Raw genomic sequence first — 13,861 nt, 5'->3', positions numbered from 1 at the left:
TTTCGAGACTGAAGGTTGCCAACCATTTTCTGCATAAACCGTACTGGGAAACAGAATCCTTAAGGGCCGCCTATCCTTTTAGAAGCTCACTCACTCACTAGTCAAGGGCTGCAATCCTTTACACTAGCATTTGAGACCCACCAGTGGCTAAATTTTTGGTGGTTCATGAAAATGACAGGGCAGATTAGGCTATGTGCATTAAGGGGTAAACAAGCTACTGCTTGGGGGGGAGCAGTGCTGCCCAACCACCATTATAGCCACATCCCTTGGCATTTATAAATCAAGCAGCAGGCTAGGGCCTCTAAAATTTTGGGAACCACTGCTTTACACAGTTTCCTGGAAGTAAGCCCCATTGAATTCTGATACTTCTGAATAGACATGCATAGGGATTGCACTATAAGTCCTCAGGAACTGGTTTCCACCTCATCCTTACAGTGTGTTGGGATAGTGACGGCTAGAAGCAAGAACTCTACAGTCATGACCCCAAAGCTCAAGATTTACCTCTGATGCTGTTGATGCACTTAAGATTTTCTTTATAGGGGTTCAAAGAGATTCTCATTTGTAGCTAACATTGGTGAATTTGGACTTCTTTCTCCTTAGAATTGTGGATGTTATATTTTATGGTCTTATATGTGTCCTTAAGTCTGTATTCTTGAGGGGGGAGGGGGTTGTGAATATCTTCAAACTGTTTGGTTTTGGAAAAAAGAGATCTAAATAGATATATAAATCTAAATAGATATATAAGGGTGCGATCCTAACCAAATTTCCAGCACTGGTATAGGTGTGCCAGTGGGGCATGTGCTGCATTCTGCAGTTGGGTGGCTGTCACGGAGGCCTCCTCAAGGTAAGGCAATGTTTGTTCCCTTACCTTAGAGCTGCATTGCTCTTACCTCGGCGCTGGAAAGTTGGTTAGTATTGCTCCCTAAAAAATGCAAATGACAAAACTATCCTAGTGGAGAGATCTCATACCCCAACATAGCATACCCCAACATAGCAACATACCCCAACTAGGATAGTATCACCCCCCCCTCAAATGGTAAGACTTCCCACACATCAGGAGTAGGTGGGTCATACAATGGTTCCTGGCACACTGTTAGTAGCTGAGAAAGGTTGCATCCAGTAAGAGTTTCCTAATAAAATAATAATCAAATCGAATTCCAGATTCCAAGAAGATCGTGCTTGAATAAACAGCCTCTTGACAGTCAAAAGCTCTTCTGCTGTCAAGGAGGAAATTGATCCCAAACACCCTCTTACCCCCTAGCTATGTGTCCGTGTCATACGATGAGTCAGGAAAAGTTTGAAGCTACCCACAAACACCCAGGAGCAGGCTGAAAACCTGAAAAAGACTGAAGTGGACTGGGAAAGCTGTCTTCTGAGGACAGACATTTCAGCATTCAACATTTGTGCTGTTCACAAAATGAGTAGATATTTAAAAGCTAAACAAGCTATAACTCACTAATTATTTCCCTCAGTTGTTTTCCCCCAGCACAGTCTTCCAATGACTACAACGCTGTGGCTGCAATCCTATCCATACTTACCTGGAAGTAAGCCTCATTGACTATAATGGGACATACTTCTGAATAGATGTGCATAGGATTGGGCTCTGTATTAGATAAAATTATTATGTAGAAGCATGGCAGAGTAAGGCTGAATTCAGGCATTGGGAGCCGCTACAGTGATGATCGCTCTTAACACTGAATTGTGCTTTCAAGTGTTCAAAGCATTTCAGGTGCTTTATCATACAGTAACCCTTACAACAAATCTGAGAAGTGTTGTTTTAATTTAATTGCTGTATTTATTTTAGGTTTGCTCCCAAATTTGCCTCAAGTGAAATGGGAGGTGAATTTGAAGAGTTTCGGCTCAAGTGAGTCAAACAAATAATTTCTGGGGAAGGGAAAATGTGTTTTGATGGAACTAGAAAACTCTTTGAAAAGGGTTCCACCCAACCTTACCTCCGGTGCTTCTATCTTTTAGAGCCCCCTCTGTGAGCAAAAGGTGTGTTCTGCTCATGGAAGGGGTCCTTCTGTTCACAGAGGAAGGTTCTGTTTGCAAAGGGAGATCTTGACAGTGAAAGCACTCTCCGGGATGCCACCTAATCGTTTATTAAGCAGATTTTATAAAATTCTGCTATGCCCCCCTTAGTTATTTTTTCCCCCCAAACAAAGAGACATAGTAGCTTTAACCCTTTCTCACTGTCCTGCATCCTTCACCATTTTCAAATACTGTATGTCTCTTCAAATACCTGAAGGGCTATCATATGGAAGAAAGAACAAATTTGTTCTCAACTGCCTCTGAGAGTGGAAATCGATCAAATGGGTACAAATTGCAAGAGAGGAGATGCTGGTTGGACATCAGGGACAATTTCTTGATGGTAAGGGTAATTTGGCAGTGGAACAAATTACCAAGGGAGGTGGTGGATTCTCACCAGAGATCTTGAAGCAGAGGATCTAAAGGAATCTGTTGGAGATATATACTCTAGGACAGGGGTGGGCAAAACCCAACCTATGGGCCATTTGTGGCCCCCGGGGACCCCCAATTTGGCTCACAGGGAACCCCCAGTCTACAATGAACCTCTGGCTCATCGGAGAGTATTGGAGCCCATGCTCGCCTGCAACTCTTGCGGCAGCACTCCCAAAATGGGAGCCTTTTTATGACAACCCCAACCAGTACAGGATTGGGCTGCAAGAAGCCACCAAACTCCACGGTTTAGTACTGTTTTTAACTGCAGAGATGGAGGAAATGAAATTGAATTTAATTTCACTACACGTTGGAAGTATCCTAGTAAGACTAATGCATTATGTGATGCGTGCTTAGGATCATGAGTGGTTTTCAGTTGGCACGGCTAACAATATCAGAGGTTTGCTGATGAATCATTCACCGTTTTCTTCAGCAAATCCCTGGACAGTTTGTGAAGCAGACATTTATAATGCTGAAAAGAGTAACTCAATAGCACAAGAACTGAGAATTCTTTCTGACCTTCCAGACACCTGGATTAAAGAAAAAAAATGTACACATTTCCTCCCCCCACCCCACCAAATGACTTCAGACCTTCCTTTCTGGTGTTTATGTAAGGGTTAGTAAAATCAATAGCTGGCTGGCCTATTTTGTGTCTTGTTTGTGTAGCGTAACAACCCGTGTGTACATATTAGCACCAAGATAGAGCTTTGCAAGAACTCACTCATGAGAGTTAAAACTAAGGCTGACAAAAAGAAATCAGACTTAAAAAATTTTTTTTAAATGGAGTTCTTTCAGATTCACACATCGGAACAGAACTGCAATTTGCCTTCCTTTGAGCAGATCTGTCCCAGCCATTTAGTGCTTTATCTTTTTGGGTTGCCACATTTCATTGATTAATCAGTTAATCAGGAAAAAAATCAACTAAGACAATGAACTGATTAATCAGGCAGCAATTTTTATTAATTTTTTAAGGGCACTAGCTACTGTTCCCATTATTCTTACCCTGCAGCATGCAAGTACCCCCTTAAAAGAAACATTCCCAAACCTTACACAGGACAGAATGCCTCTTCTAAAATGATGCCTGATGTGACACAGACAATCTAAAAACAAAGGAAGTATGGGGTTAGGTCACATGCAAATGTATGCAAATTGAATCAATTAAGTAATTGACTAAAACTCAAGCAATGACTAAAAGTCAAACAATGACTAGCAGCTCAATCTAATGTAGAGTTAAGTCCAGTCAATCTCCATTGATTAATTTATTGACAAGCCTATGGCTGTTTTTTTTTTTTTTTTAAATGATCAGAGTTCAGACATGTGGGTCCCAAACTCCGTGGCTCACCAAATTGAATATACAGGGTAACTAACAGGCATATAAGATGGCCTGCTAGATGCCTGTGAACTCCCCAACTTCCAAGGGAGTGTGGGCTGTACCATGTGATGTGCATGGGGTGGGGTGGGGTGGAGAGACACCACTCCTAGTCGAAATTTTTAAAATATTGGTATTTTTGAATAAAACCATCATGTTGTATATCTATCAATGCATAATTTCATTAGGAATGCAATAAAACAAACCATGTCGAAATATCTCTATTCTATCAAAAGTTATAGCCAAAAAACTGCAGTGGTGCATCACCACAATCACCACCTGGGACGTTGCCCCGCCCACTGCATGGGAAGAGGTCCCTCATGGGGGTGATGCCCTGGCCTCCTGCACTGGGTAATGCAAACCCTAGTGACGCCACTGAGTAGAGGCCCAGTTGGGCTACCACACTTGAGGAGTGTGCTGTGTTTGGATTGGTGGATCATAATATTGTGCAAGCCTGTCAGAGGAAATGAAGAATTAATGGAGCTGACAGGGTCAACAAAACAGAAAGATATCAAATGTGGAAAATCTTGTTCAATGAGGTATCTTGTTGTTGTTTTTTTTCCCCTCCCACCCTCTTGGTGCCACTTCCCGCACACCCAGTTATGCGCTCAGGCACTGCCTTGGTACAATGGCAAACCCTGATCTGGGCATGTCCTTAATTGTCTCTTAGAATGCTCTGCTTTTATCGTGCAGAACACCATTCATTATATGTAACTGGAGGCCTGCCGAGAGAACATCCTCCACAGCCACGTCTTGCTAAAAGCTCTAGCTCCTTGCGAGAACAACAATGCTCCCCATTCATATTTAACTATGAATTCTCTTATCGCAAAATGTGCTCAAAAGTTAACCTAGTTATGTGATTCAGCCCACTGAAATAACGAAAGGTAGTCACTCAATGGCATTAGCTATTTGGGGAAGTGTGTTAAAGACTCAAAGAAGAAATCTGCTTGAGGTGCTGTGATTCCGGTTATAGAACTAATATGGTGTGGGGGAGACTTCTGGGGACATATGATAAGGGCAAATGCCGAGCTAATTCTTGATTTCTAGAAAGTTCTTGCTGGATTGCTAAGATACACGGATGGCATGGAATAAATAGGTGGGCAGCCCCATTTTAATGTACAGCAGCACAGAAACAGCATCTCTGTATCCTGCAGGGCCAGGCAGGCAGCTGGAGGTCTTCTCAAGATAAGGGGACATTTGTTCCTTTGCCCCTTGTCAAGCCCCGGCAGCTGCTATGGGTCTACTCAGATCTTGACCACTTCAATCATTGGCACAGATCCAAGTAGAATTGTGTGGGGTTTTCAGGTGTGGGACAGGGGATAGGATCTGGTGGCAGTCTCTGCCACCCACCAACCTCGCCCCCTCTCGGGCCTTACTTTATTTTGCCCCCTCTCCACTTTGTCCTCCCACCACTCTGGAATACCCCTGTGCCACCTGATGGTATACTCACCACCTACAGCTCCTGGGGCTCCTCTGACTGGTGCAGAAGCCCAGTGTCTGCCTGTGCTGTCCTCCAGGCCAGCACCTTCCTCCTCCTGACCATTGTGAAATACCTTACAGCATTTTTGCAACAGCCTTCTCCCAAACAGAGCATGGGAGACCAGCGCTGGCCTGGGGTTGAATTGGGCCATAATAAAAGCATATTATACAAATAATGCATATAAATAAAGGCTACCTACTGTGATTGATCCTACAGATGCAAACATTTAAAGTCTAACTGATTAGCTTGTTTCACGTGTACATGCAATTCATATGATGACTGAGCACACATGGGGGACGGGAAGGCTAATTACATTCAACTCTTGAACAAAGCCTGCATGCAAGTGACTGTATGCGTGGAGGGTACTCTCCACATGATGGTGAACCTTGCCATTTCAGTGATGCCAAGCACATGGAGGTAGCCCTCAAAACAGAGCAGCACTGAATGACCATTGTCGGGAAAGGGGTAGATCCTGCCGCCCTTCCTCGATGCCCATTCACTCAACTGAACTGCATGTGTAATAAACAGCTACTGGCATAGACCCATGCAGGACAAGATCATGGGAAAAGCAGCCTGTGAAATACAGCAGGTTAGGATCCAGGTCATGGATAGCACAATCCTAATTGGGGGAGGGTGGACTGGATCTGGGAATGGGGCTGGTTCAGTGGCAATGGTGGCTGCTAAATTCCTAAGCCTAATCCCTTTCCCAGTCTTGATCCCGCAGCATGGGTTCATGTGGATTTATGGCAGTTATTTAGCTAGTGCAGGTCTGAATAGACCCCCTCCCCCATATGCGTGTGGGAACAATTGTTCCCTTACCCAGAAAAGTCTTCCTGGACTGCCACTGTAGAATGCAGTGGTAGACATTTTGACACCGCTGTATTGGCAGGAGTAAGAATAGGATTGGGCTCTAAATGATTGAGAATTTGCTCTCCTGTAATCTGCTACTCTTCTCTACCCTCCCTAGTGCCAGGGCCAGCCTGTGTATGAGAAAGTGAATGTGTCAATAAACCTTGTCAACCCTGTTGGACCATGGATCAACAAGGCCATTCATGGCCTTGAGTCAGCCAAGAGTCAGCACATATGTCCCCCCAGAGCCTTTTGAGAAGGTTTTGGTTCCATGAATGTCTAGAGGTGGTAGACCAATCTAAATGCACCCAGTCAGTGCAGATGTTGTAGAACGGGAATCTGTGCCTTCGGAATATAATGAGCCAATCTAATTTGATGATGCTGTTCTTTCCACACTTCTGGTGTTGCTGGGTATCCAGTTCACCAGAAGCTCAGGAGCGGTCGACCCTGGCAAGCTGTGAGTGGATTTATATATACATCTCTCTTGCTGAAGCTAAGCAGGCTCTAGGGCTATAATCCTATACATATACCTGGGAGTAAGCCCCATTGAACACAATTGAACTTACTTCTGAGTAAACGGGTAGGACTGCACGGCAGGTCTCAAAAGTTGCTGGATGGATCAGTGGCATTGCTGGGGGGGCGCAGGCGGCACCAGGTGACGTGCACGGGTGGGGAGGTGGTGTCACCACAACTGGCCAAAATTTTTAAAATCTTGTTATTTTTGAATAATACCATCATGTTATATATCATTTGATGTGCATTTTCATGCAGAATGCAATGGAACAAACCACTTTGAAATATCTCTACTCTATCAAAAGGAAAAACCAAAAAACCAGCAGGAATGGGGAGATGGAACATCACCACACCCGCTGCCCAGGACATTGCCCCACCCACTGCATGGGAGGAGGTTCGTCATTGGGTGACCCGCTGGCCTCCCGCACCCAATGGCACAAACCCTAGTAATGCCACTGGGCTGGATGATTGGTGGGCACCAATCACGCCTACGTGAAGTTCCACGATGGAAGGAAGACAGGATATAAATGTAATAAACCCAGATAGTGAAACGAATGCCCCCGTAATACTTAGCAGAAAGTCACTCCACGGGGGAGAGGTATATAGGCACATTTATTGTTACTTTCACAAACGTCTGCATTTGAAACGGAACAAAGCCTTGGCAATGTCATATTCATTTGCGAGATGTCATGCATCCCAGGAAGGCATGCAATGCCATTGATAAAAGCCTGTTAACAGAGAAACATAATATCTCCCTGCTTTCAGTCACTCACACCCTGAGCCTGCGACTTCAAAGAAGTGCCTGAAAAGGAAACATTTGCAAAAGGAGAGTTTGTGCATTCTTCTTCAAATGATCTAATGAGCTTCCAAAAGTTGGGTATAAGTGATTCCCAGCATGCTTCTTCTCTTACTGTACAAAGAACACACATACACACAAAGACTTTGGCGGTAGCAAAAGCATTACGGCTTGCTCTTAAAATAGGTGGGACCCAAGATAGCTTCTGAGTTCCAACCTTAGCGTGTATCCACATTTGTGATACACGAGGATTGAGAGGTTAGAGTTAAATTTTCTCACCTTCTTGTAAAGTAATGATAATGACTGGCAGTAGGAACTAAAGTGTACCACAAGCGGTTGCAGGAAGGGAAAAAAAAAACTAAGCAAGAAACAGGAGCCCAGAGCAGCAGCCATTTTATATTGGTTCTGTAGGAGGTGCATGGGTTGAGGATAGTTCCTGGATTGACCCAGTCACAACCCAATCCTATGCAAGTCTATTCAGAAGCACGTCCCATTAGAGTCAATGGGGCTTACTCCCAGGAAAGTGTGAATAGGATTGGGCTGTTAGTCTGCATCACTTCTTCAATGTGCAGCGACAGATTTGATAGTGGAACGAGAAATCTGAACAATGGATAGCCTGTGGAAATGAAATGTAGCTAATTGTTAAGATCAGAGTTAAGGGGTGACATCATTCGGTGGTTTCTGAGAGCCTGAGGACGGGCCACTGCTGATCCCTGAGTCCACTTCTGCATCTGTTGTTTGATATCTTTGTGGGGTGGTGATGGAATAAATATCTCATGGCCCTTTCAGCTATGAGGAAGGCTTAAGGAGGACATTTTGCTGAGGACCCAATGAAAAATTTGGAGCTGGCTCTACTAGGCCTTCAGAGGAAACTTAAGACTCAGTCGCATGATTTGCCAGCACATGGATAAGGGGCAGTTCACTCATTCATTCTTCTCTCCCATAGGAAATTCCACTTCCCACTGTTCCTTGGGGATACATATACATGAGGGAACATAATGTGAGAACTAGCAGCAGCCAGGTATAGTTAGCTAAAATGGTAGAGGCTGAAAAAATTGCCTCTGTAGTCAGAGGAATTGATGCGGACTTTATCTAGAAACCTCCACACAGTGTGCTACTCTGAACCTGGGAAGGGCTGGACTGCTTGCATGGAGGCAAAAAAAAAGTATTGTGTGAACCAGCCATAAGTCAAAGGGGAACATGATGAAATGAACAATTTAATTTTGCAAGCTTTACAATTTGTCTTTGTCAAAGCACAGAGAAGACGGAGTGGAAGTTTCCACAGGGAGACGAACACAGCAGCTCCGATGATTTTATGTTTGCTCCTGTCAGTGCCAAGGCAACACACATGCAATAAAGTTGCTACAACAGCTCTGGCTTTTCTTGCCAAGCCTACTTTCACGGGGAGTAGAGAGGGGAAAAAGCAATCTCATATATCAAATGAGGCTCCAGGTTTCATTCCACAACTGGGTCTTCTATTCCCATGAAAGAGCTTGAGGGTTCAGTGGCAGACTCCCTTTTCACTGGATCATCAGTGAGCTGAGTGAAGCATACATAATCACAGGGCTGGAAGGTCACCAAGCCAAGTCCCAACCTTGCCCCAAGCCATGCTCTACTATGTGCAGACTAAAGACAGACTAAAGAGAATCGTTCTCAAGCACATAACCCACAGTCAAATTTGCCTGGAAAAAAGTTTCAATTCATCTTCCGTTTACCTAATGCGAGTAGTCTGGTGTCTGTCAGTTGGACAATGAAGTGGAACCACATACAAGGTGGTGATTTCTGCATATGTGGTGAGGGCAGACCTCCCAGGTAGGCAGTAAAATATTTGTTTGTAGCTTTAAAGAAAAAGAAAGTTCAAGTTATGAACATTCCAACTTACAAAAAGGCATGGTCAGGACTATGAAACTGAACAAAGGTGTCTCCAAAAACAGAGTAATAAGACACAATTACCTTTTACCGCTACTAATTAAGAAAGAGAGACTGGAAGGTTAAAGCTAAGTTTGATCAAGGCCTCTTACCGCTGCCATCTACTCTCTTTATAAAGCCAATGAAGAGAAAAATATTACATACTAAGGGCACTATCCTAAACCCTTATGTCAGTGCTTTCCAGCACTTTCCAGCACTGGCATAGAGGTGCCAATGGGACGTGTGCTGCATCCTGCAGTTGGGTGTCACTCACGGAGGCCTCCTCAAAGTAAGGGAATATTTGTTCCCTTATCTCAGAGCTGCATTGCAACTTATGTCAGTGCTGGGAAGCACTGACATAAGGGGCTAGGATTGCTCCCTAACAGTCCAATCCTACTTAACTCCCCACATGGTGGTGTAGCAGCACCAACATGGTACCTGCTGAATCCCACAGGGGAGTTTCAGCATCTGGGGTCTCTTCAGGCCCAGGGAACATTTGTTACTTTGCCTGGAGGTAAGACCATGTTGGCCTTCTGGGTCTACTTGTACCTGCACCTCTATAGTGGTCACAAGTCTACACAGACTCAGGCTGGGGAACTGAGGATGGGAAGAGTATTAGGATATCAGCATGCACCACTGCTGCCAATACTACCCCCTTAAGGCCCTGAATTGCCCTCCTCACCACCGCCATTGCTTCACTGTTCCTCCCTTTCACTGCCAACCTCTAGCCCCCTGTGCTGACTTACTAGTGCTGAAGGGCTTTTCTGGTTCACTGGCATGCAAATTTGGTCACTCACCACTTGTGGTAGTGGCCAGGTTGCGCCAAACGACTTCTTGCCTTTTGCAACAACCATACAGAGCCTTACACTGCCAGAATGAGCACTCCGGTGCCACAAGACCTGTTTAAGATTGGGCTGTAAATCTTACAATTTAATTATGTTTAATGTGACCTATAGCTCAATCCTATGGGCTGCTCTGCATCTGCCAAACAGATACCCCCTGTTGTAAATGGCTTTGTGATGCTGTACAGGCAGGATGCTTCTGGCAGGCCGTTCGGAGTTGCTGCCACTGTGGCAGCAGCATCAGAGCCATGCTGTCACAGCCTGTGGACCACAACAGAGAGGGAAGGGCAGGGGGAGTTCCTGGGAGGATTGGGGAGGGCAGGAGGTGGGAACTGGGCCAGAGGGGTGGTCCGTGGCAGCAAATAGGCAAGCCAAATCCAATCCCTCTCAGTTTGGTCCACACTACCTGCTTACTCTCCTCAGACTTATGTTAGCTATAGAGCTGGTGTAGGTCTGAGGAGTTCCATAGAATCTCTTATGGTGAGCAGACCCCCACCATAGGATGAACCACATGTGTCTATGGCAGCCATTTTCAACCACTGTGCCGCATGTGATCCACAGGTGCACCACAGGAATTTGGGGGAAGGTCATTTATTAATAGGGCCAATGGGAGATGTGAGCCCCCACTGGCAGCATGGTGTGCCTTGTCAATTGTCAAAAACCTGGCGGTGTGCCTTGACCATTTTGGTGCCTTGTCAGTGTGCCATGAGATGAAAAAGATTGAAAATCACTGGTCTATGGCATGGCTGCATTGGTGCAAGGGGTGGAAGATAGGATTAGAACATACAAATTAAAACTAAAGGAACTTTCTTATGACAGCACCTTTCTATGTCGTAATGACTTTGGTCCAGTAGTCACCCAAGAATCATACTTTTGCCACAAGCTGGTTCTTGGAATTAGAGCAGCTCTCTGAGTTACAGATTTCTGAATTACAGATGGCTACACTGGTGTGTTTGTGTCAGTGCAGTATGTCCTTCAGTGGTGCCCTTGTGCTGGTGTGATAGCACTAGATTGGTAAGAACTGGATGCTTAGACTTAAGTACATTTCAACTTAAAAGCAGACCCCTGGAAGCTAACCTGTACTTTTGTAGGGGATTTAATGTACAAGTGTTTTATAGCCAGTTCTGAGAGATTATGTAAGAACATTACTCTTAATAGGAAGAAAATTTGTTTAAAACAACATATGAAACGAGGCAGCCAGGTAGGGCTGTGAACACCAAACAGGCTTGGGAGGGGGGGTGGATTCTTTGAAACTCCTCCTACAAAGCCCCCCCCCCCATTCTACACTAAAAATGTTCACTAGAGAACATTGGGCTCAGTTCTGATCCTAGCTCAAACAGTAAGTAATAATCATACCTTCAAAAGATCATGCGTAAAATGAAGACAAAAATTCCTTTTATCTGTTGCATTTCTGAGTCAGATACACTGCTACAGAAAGCCATGTACAGCAGAACAGCAATGCATCATGCTTTCTCGTTTACATATTCTGGAGAATGAATCACTGCTTATTGGAAACATCACATTTCATGGGGACAGTTATCCTCCTCCTGTGAAGCAAATCTGATTGCAGAGAACTAACTCTGAATTCTTAAATGCCACCACCCCCTTTGGAAATTAGATTGTGTGGAAGCAAGAAAAGTATATTTTCTGACTCTCCATTCATGTTTTGCAGGCCCACTACTCACAAATTGCTTCCAAATGGCTGGGCAAGAATGATCCCTGTAAATTAACTCCTAAGCATTGTGTCTGTCGGGGCAATCATTAAAATAACAGCGACAGTTCAAATTATATTCTTGATGCGAGTGGCTTTCCTGGGTGCTGAGATGGCTCCAGGGTGACGTCACTAAATTGCTGCTAGTGTTGAATCGATGTCAGACTGGAAGAGAGGCACAGGACTTTGGGCTCAGTTAAACCTCATGGTTATTGAAAGATCCTTATCTAAATTACTGTTTCCACCGAATCTCACCTAAAGTGATGTTAGAGGTGAATTTTGGAGGGACCGTGTTCAGATGAAAGATCTCTTAAGTATTTTGAGGGAAACGGAAAAATTTTTTCGGTGAGATTAGCAGAGTGCTGGTGGAGTAGATGAGATGTCAAAGTCTGACACCCCCACTTTCTACATCCAAGTGCTGCATTTGTATTGAGTGTTATAATTGAGCTTTGTAATGGAGTTACATAAGAACATAAGAACAACCCCAGTGGATCAGGCCATAGGCCCATCTAGTCCAGCTTCCTGTATCTCATAGTGGCCCACCAAATGCCCCAGGGAGCACACAAGACAGCAAGAGATCTGCATCTTGGTGCCCTCCCTCTGCTTACACCAGTGATTTTCAACCTTTTTCATCTTGTGGCACACTGACAAGGTACTAAATTGTCAAGGCACACCATCAGTCTTTTGACAATTGACAAGGCACACCATGCTGTTGGTGGGGGCTCACATCACCTAATGGTCCTATTAATAAATGACTCCCCCCACACTCCTGCGGCACACCTGCAGACCATTTGTGGCACACCAGTGTGCCAAGGTACAGTGGCTGAAAATGTCTGGCTTACACTGTAATATCACCTTTACATCTACATTGTGATGAACTTGGGCGATAAACAATCAATGGAACTGGACAAATAGCATGAGCTGAAATTCTCCTTGGCTTTCATTGCATCTGCACTTCATGTGGTCACTTGGGGAAAGCTGAGAAGAACAACATGGAATCTACCTTCCTTTGCTCAATTAGCTGAATTTCTGAATGGCCATTTCCCCATAGAGCACCATTACAATGATCCAGAAAGAGTTTGTAGGCATAAAATTCAAATTGGCCAGCTGTGTTTTGATTGTTGGCTCCATTCTTAGCTGTTAGATACTCAATGAAATAACCGAAGGAGAATTCTGTTCTATGAGCACTACCGATTATTATGGCTTTCAATAGCCCATCTGCTTTTGAGAATGAGACAGAGAATTGGGGGGGGGGGAGAGGTGTTTAGATACAAGAATACAGGCAAGGAAGAACTCACTGTTCTTGTGAGGTTTGCAAGCAGAGAAGTTTTCCAAGTTGCTGTCAGTGTTGAATCTGGCACAGTAGGTGACTGACAGATAAATCCAAATTGTGTGGGAGGTTACATTTTTATCTTCTTCACGGAGAATATATTTAGTGCCTAACTAGCGCTGGTTCTACTCATGCGAAATACTGTTCATGCATGAGCAATGGTTGGCACCAATGTTTTTTCACAAAGTGAAATTTGAATTTAATTTCAAAGTTCTTCCCAGGTTGAACCACCTGAGAATTTTCAGGAGAAACCAAATGAGTTTTTGTAAGACACTTCACATTTCTCATGGGGCTTCTTCATGTTTCTGGTTGTCAGGTGGCCAGTTCCAAGGTCTCTGTACTGCAAAGCCAGATGTAACACCAGGACCAGTTCAGACAATCCAAAACACCTTAAAACACAAATCTATGGAGTGCCAAGCCTGCAAGGTTCCTCCAATCACCCCCCCCCCCACTTAGCAGAAAAATCCCACTTTGTTAAACCACAGCTGTCCAAACCTGGGAGCTGAATTTTAATTGTAACTCACAGACCAGGATGTGAAACCAATCCTGGTTTCATACCCTGATCTGCAAACCACAATTAAACCACAATTCCCAGGTTCAGATGAC

The 13,861-nt window shown here is 44.4% G+C and overlaps 1 protein-coding gene across 7 annotated transcripts in view; it reads right to left on the bottom strand.

The window, feature by feature from the left end:
* CHRM2 (cholinergic receptor muscarinic 2) overlaps nucleotides 1–13,861 on the bottom strand; it is a 187,464-nt gene that overhangs the window by 12,140 nt on the left and 161,463 nt on the right. For 3 of the 7 annotated variants that reach the window (XM_066633835.1, XM_066633834.1, XM_066633837.1), the window contains one exon: nucleotides 3,508–3,557. The exons of the other annotated variants lie outside the window; for them this stretch is intronic. The gene's annotated coding sequence lies outside the window, so the exon portion shown is untranslated. The remainder of the gene's footprint in view (nucleotides 1–3,507; nucleotides 3,558–13,861) is intronic. 7 annotated transcript variants of the gene reach the window in all.

The sequence above is a fragment of the Tiliqua scincoides genome, chromosome 7 (genome assembly GCF_035046505.1).
Source record: "Tiliqua scincoides isolate rTilSci1 chromosome 7, rTilSci1.hap2, whole genome shotgun sequence".
Taxonomy (NCBI): Eukaryota; Metazoa; Chordata; class Lepidosauria; order Squamata; family Scincidae; genus Tiliqua; species Tiliqua scincoides.
Note: the sequence above shows the minus strand (reverse complement) of the source record. Positions and strands in the feature narration are given on the sequence as shown.